Raw genomic sequence first — 7,091 nt, forward strand, 5'->3', positions numbered from 1 at the left:
TATGACTTCATAAGCTAAATTAGTTGTTTCATATATAATGGCAGGCAAGGACCTATCATATTTTGGATACAGAATTCCTATACATTCATTTAGTGTTTTATGCACTGAAGTTTCCCAAAACTGTACAAGACAATCGCTCTTTCACAGTCTTAACATAATCACCCTATAGTTATGTTTCTGTGTTCAGACAGAAATAAATGATTGAATAGAAGTTTAAAAGAATAGAGTTTAAAATCTAAGTTGTGTAAGTGGTTCATATGTTTGCTATTCTTTGACTGCACACTAACATAGATGTGGTTGCTATAAGATCATTCCATTACAGCATTGTGTGTACAAGGAATCTAGGACCTTCACACCCCCTACATCAGTCTCTCATCATCTACAGTAAGTTTAACTTTAAGCCTCAAGATGTAAGACTGATTTAACATTGTGTCAAAGTATGTTGCTGTTGCTGATCAAGGTGTTTTCTCGTTGGCTTGGCTGTGAGTTGCATGCAATGGTAAGGGTTTATCTTAATAAAGTCTACTGTAGTCTGCATAGTGCTTGGATCTCTCTTTTTAAATCCTCATTAAAGATTTACAATATATTAGGGTCACGACAAAAGATTGAGAGGGTGTGCTATGGTCTTAAAAGTTTGAAAACCACTGATAGTATGAAATTGCCCTATCTGGACACAACTGTTGCGACCTCTCAACGCAACAATGGCTCGAACAGAGACTGTAACATGTTAGACATCACCACAAACGGCTGATGCAGTCAGTAGTTATGTTCCCAGTACGTTACTGAAAGAGTAGTGAAGATCCAGTCTGATGTCGTCCTGCTGTCCCTCCCCTGCAGTGTACGCAATTAATGATGACAGGAATAGACGCACACACCCAACCAATCAACATGCTGTGCCTTCTCTGAGCATCCTAATCCCTGACGACAAAGGCGTGTGCGTTCTATAAATACAGATGAGGATTCAGTGTTAGATTAATTCTTTCAGCCGCTGATTACTGTCAACGGTATTGGCCTGCTCATTCACTTTCATCAAAATAAATTAAGATCATTCTGCAGGCAAATTTATGGTACAAGAATAATTGCAGACTGGCATAATTTATTTAGTTTGATGTGTAAAACATGTCAAAAGACAAGTCATATTGGCTGTCTTTAAGACAAAACTGTAAATATGGATGATGGTACAGTTCAGGTTCTTGCGATATCAGTAAAATATGTGCTTTTACACGACACTCTTTTCACTTTGGTTATTGTGTGGAGTGTCAGTTCCTGCACATAGAGGGATAGATGCAATGGGGATTTTTCTCAAATCCTAAATAAGAATCTTTGGTATATTCCTCTTTCACAAACAAAGAAACAATTCTTTTTTTGTCTGTGTTTATTTGTCTTGTTTATTTAGAGTTGTATTATTGGGTTATCGTTATCCATATTCATTTGTTGTACTATACTGAACAAATTTAGATTCAGGTATTGCCATTGAAAAAAAGCCATCTTACTGTAAAATATCAAAGAAGCACATTGATAACAACAACATGACAAAAACACACAATTTATTTTCAAATGTTTCCAAACTATTTGACAGAACAAATAAGTCCAAAAATATCAAAACAAGTGAGTTCAAGAAAAGTCATGGCAAAGGTAAAACAACAACAACAACATAACTTGAATTGTATTAAATGTTTCTTGTAAAAAAGAAGCAACTTAAATGTAAATATAAATGCCATGTTTTAGCTGCTTTACTCCTCTGAGTGATTCTCTCAGTCCCAAGAAGCTTGTACTAGCCTATACTAGCGTCTACCTATTGTTGTTCAACATTTACTTGAGCATTTGCGCTGAGTTCATTGATACAGACAATATAAAGCACTCAATACCAGCAACAATCCGGTAAAATAACAGAGGAAATGTGAAAATATGACATACTATACTATGACTTGTTTGACATACTATACTGAGACTTGTGACTTTTTCACATGCTATGGAAATGCTTTTTTAGGATTTTTTAACAAACTATACTCTAACTTTTTAGGACGTGTTTAATGATGTAACGTACTATGACTTTTTATTACTTTTTTCATGACAGAATTTACGATGTATTTTCGCCTCACTATACTAAAGGCCATGTATGACTCCTTTGACATGCTATAGTATGACTTTTTGCAACTTTTTTGATACATCATACACTTTGTTGCGTTTTTTGATACACTATACTATGAAAATACTATACCATGATTTTTTATGCCTTTTTTTCAACTTGCTATGCTATACTTATTTTTTTATGTATTCTGTTTTGACTTTTATTGCTTTTTTTCCGAAAAACTATAATATTACTTTTTGGAACGTACTATGTAATGACTTATATACTCTACTTATACTATACTGTAACCTTTTTATGACTTTTTTCGTACATACTATACTATGACTTTTTAATTACTTTTTTGACATACTATACTGTGACTTTTTAATGACTTTTTTTGACATACTATAACATACATTTTTTATAACCAATCATTGTGTCATGATTGTAACTAATCATTACCTACTGTAGTACTCACATTTATGCCTGTACCGCAGTGCAACCGAAACACATTTGCAGTCATGCGTCTTGACCAGGCTTTAGTGTTGCTCTCCCTCAATATACTAGTGCAGGGGTTCTTAACCTTTTTGACCTCAGGGCCCAACTTTTCAAGTACAAAGTGTCCCGGGGCCCACTCTGACTATATGCATCAAAAGTGTCAGACAACCTGTAGGTCATACAGAAACAGAGCAGTGGGCCTTTGGAGTCAGTAAAAATTTAAGATTTTTGTCCGCATAAAATAAAAAAGTATCTTTCAGTATAAATAACTGCCGGTGGCTGTATCTGTACAGGTAAAGGACAGTATAGGGCTGTAACTACACTATCAGTGAATAACTGCCTCAAATTTGAAGAAGATTGGACAAAGTATGACCATTCTACAGTGTTTCTTCCATTAAGAGATCCAGGCGGAGCTCTAAAAGGACATTTGGAGACCCAAATGGACACATGGTAACCACATGATATTACGACAAACTAAAGGTTTTACTCCCTTTATATTTTGATATTATATTATTTTCCTTTTATTATTAGCCTCTGCAAATTACAAAAACTATGTATATATGGTCGAAGACATGGTGTGTGAGTAGCGGAGTTGCTGCGCTTAATGGCTGCGACACGAACGAGAATGAGAATACCTCAGTTACGCAAACGTTGGTTGACGGCTTATGGAAGAGGATGATAAGGTTTGTACTATAAGAACTAGCGTTTTCTGAAGGCATTAGCTCCATGGTAACATCCGCTAGCACGTTGTCGGGTCTGTAATGTGTCTTTTTCCGTCGAAATTCTGCAATACACGACTTGCAGCGGTTATGGCGACTTTTGGACAGTGTGTGTGTGGGCTCCGTTTGTGGAGAAATCATAAGAAATGAAAGACAATCGATGATTTCTTTGCAAAGATGAGGATCTTGGGCATGCTGGGATACCAAACACGGACATGTTTTGTGACGTATTTGCGCAAACAAACCGTAGGACCGGAAGGGGAGGGGATCGAGGATGCCGGTGTTGAACAGGCAAAACCCTTGTTAAATAAATGAGATGATACAATGTGATGATCACAAAGACATTTATTATCATGTGTATGTAAACCTGCATACACAACAAGAAGCCCAACAGACTTTCCCACGAGCGTTGGATGTTTCTTCGCTTGGTGTCGCTTTATTTTTGAAGGCTTCAGTGCTTCGTTTGATAGCATTAGCTCACATTCCACACACTGAGCACTCGGCTCTGCCTCGTTGCCTCCGTTCACAAAGCCGTACTTAAGAAAGTCAGGGTTGTACTTGCGCACACATTTAGACTTTTGGGGAGTATGGCACCACTGTCGTCTTCATTTTTTCTGTTTAATAACTTATCCATAACTTTCGCTACAGGCTAGCGGCTAGCTGAGTGTCTTCTTCTGCTTATTGCAGCTTGTTAAACAACTGACTGACGCATTACCGCCACCAGGTGGTGGGAAGCTATATCGTAACTGAGCGTCTCATGGATAACAGTAATATCTCTGGTGTCTTCAATTGATAACCTATGCGGTCCCGCGGCCCTCGCGGCCCACAGGTGCAAAACTGAAAGTTTTTCGCGGCCCTCTAGGTGGCGCTCGCGGCCCAATGGTTAAGAATCACTGTACTAGTGTACTTGCGTAGCAAGGCTTCTGCAACACAAATCTGTTTGCAGGGGAGATTAATGTCTCCAGAGTTGCTTAGTTCGCCCACAAGAGGTCGCCACCACATAGGCTGTCACAACTTCTATCAACCGACAGCCACGCAGTTGTCGTTGGATGACCCACCCATAAATATGATACTGACACCAACGGATGAACACTAATATTACAACGTCTTTGGGTCAGATATACTGCAGTGTGCTATGTAAAGACACTGTTGCTATATTTGTGTGTTGGGTGTAGACTTGAGTGTACAGTCTTGTTTAAATGTGTGTAGAGCCTTCGCCAAACACGGTTAGGTAAAGTTCGAAAGATATTGACAGATTCGGACTTCCCGGTTCAATAAATCGTTAACAAAACGTTGCTAAAATACAAACAATACCTCCCTGTAACCGTAGTGAGGTAGACAACAAGCTACAACCTTAATTTAATTAAAACGGGCCGTCTTACGGACTCCTCCGAGCTGGACAATCGGCATTGGTCTCAATGAGCGACTGGCTGCGAGACGAGTGCGCAGGGACCGTCTACAAAGTGCAATGCCGAAAATACTTCCTACAACAATATTCAATAGCTTCACTGTCATGCAATGTAGTGTAACCGAAATCACTTCACACACCAATGGGCTCCTATTTGTTGTACTACAAGTGTCATTTTGAAAAAATATGATTTTTATACATTTTTGTGACTATTTATGAAAAATAATAATCAATAGCTTTACTGTTGAAAAGTGTAGCATGACCAAAATCACTTCACATATCAATGGGCTCCTCCTTGTTGTACTACAAGTGTTATTTTGAAAAAATATGATTTTTATACATTTTTGCTTTACTGCTACACTGATCAACAGCAAAGCTATTGATTATTATTTTTTCATAAATATTCACAAAAATGGAGAGAGAAGAAAAGAGAGAGCAAAGAAAGAATGAGTGAGTGAGAGAGAGAGAGAGAGAGAGAGAGAGAGAGAGAGAGAGAGAGAGAGAGAGAGAGAGAGAGAGAGAGAGAGAGAGAAAATAATTAGTGAAAGAGAGAGAGAGAGAGAGAGAGAGAGAGAGAGAGAGAGAGAGAGAGAGAGAGAGAAGAAAGAATGAGTGAGAGAGAGAGAGAGAGAGAGAAGAAAGAATGAGTGAGTGAGTGAGTGAGAGAGAGAGAGGGAGGAAAGAATGAGTAAGTGAGTGAGTGAGAGAGACCTCCAAAGATCCCTAAGACCTGAATGACTGTATGAGAGAGACACACAGAGAGAGATAGAGGGAGAGGAGTGTATGTGTCTGAGAGTCTGTGTGTTTATCAACATCACTAATTGGCTCAATCTTATAGTATTAGTAGCATTAGAATAAGTAGCAGTAGTAGCAATAGTGATATTTGTAATAGTAGTAGTAGAAGTCGTAGTTGTAGTAGAAGTATTATTAGTAGTAGAAGTATTAGTATTTAGAAGAAGTAGTAGCCTAGTATCAGTAGTAGTAGTAATAGCTGTAGTAGTGGTCGTAGTATTTAATATAACAGTAGTAGTAGTAGTAGTAGTAAAAGTAATGGCAGTATTTGAAGTAGCAGTAGTAGTAGTACTAGTAGCAGTCGTTCTAATAGCTGTAGTAGTATTAGCACTGGTAGTAGCATGAATAGCAGTAGTAGCAGTTGTAGTACAAGTAATAGTAGTAGTGGCAGTAATAGCAGTAGTGGTAGTAATAATATTGATGGTAGCAGTAATAGCACTAGTAATAATAGCAACAGCAAAAGTTGTAGTAGAAGTAGTTGCAGCAGTAGTAATAGTAATACTCGAAATATTAGCAGCAGTAGTAGTTGTCGCAGTATTTGTAAGAGCATTCATTATTTCAACAAAAAAGCCTAATTTTGAGCTTAATGTTTACATACAGTTAATCCATGGGGCTTTTATTTGGAAAGGGTGGGGCTGGGTGGGGGAGGGAGGGGAGAGGAGACATAATCATAATGTTTGACACACATAAACAGAGGTTATTAAATGACAGGCTTCATCACAAGCAGTTCAGTTAGAATTCACTCTCTGGGGCTTTTATTTTGAAATGGGGTGTGGGGGAGAAGGGGAGAGGAGACAGAATCATAATGTTAGATAAACACAAACCGGTTATTAAATGACAGGCTCATCACAAGCATTTCAGTAAGGATTCATTCTGTGGGGCTTTTATTTAAAAATGGCATGTGTGTGTGGGGGGGGGGGGTGGAAAGACCTCTAAAGATCCCTTAGACCTGAAAGACTGTATGAGAGAGAGACACAGAGAGAGAGAGAGAGAGAGAGAGAGAGAGAGAGAGAGAGAGAGAGAGAGAGAGAGAGAGAGAGAGAGAAGAAAGAATGAGTGAGAGAGAGAATAAATAATGAGTGAGAGAGAGAGAAGAAAGAATGAGTGAGAGAGAAGAAAGAATGAGTGAGTGAGAGAGAGAAGAAAGAATGAGTGAGAGCGAGAAGAAAGAATGAGTGAGAGAGAGAGAAGAATGAGTGAGAGAAGAAAGAAAGAGAGAGAGAAGAAAGAGAGCGAGAAGAAAGAATGAGTGAGAGAGAACAAAGAAAGAGAGAGAAGAAAGAGAGCGAGAATAAATAATGAGTGAGAGAGAGAAGAAAGAATGAGTGAGAGAAGAAAGAATGAGTGAGAGAGAGAAGAAAGAATGAGTGAGAGCGAGAAGAAAGAATGAGTGAGCGAGAAGAAAGAATGAGTGAGCGAGAAGAATGAGTGAGAGAAGAAAGAATGAGTGAGAGAAGAATGAGTGAGAGAGAGAAGAAAGAATGAGTGAGGGAGAGAGAGAGAAGAAAGAATGAGTGAGTGAGAGAAGAAAGAATGAGTGAGAGAGAAGAAAGAATGACTGAGAGAGAAGAAAGAATGAGTGAGAGAGAAGAAAGAGTGAGAG

Source organism: Melanostigma gelatinosum, assembly GCF_949748355.1.
Source record: "Melanostigma gelatinosum genome assembly, chromosome: 9".
NCBI lineage: Eukaryota > Metazoa > Chordata > Actinopteri > Perciformes > Zoarcidae > Melanostigma > Melanostigma gelatinosum.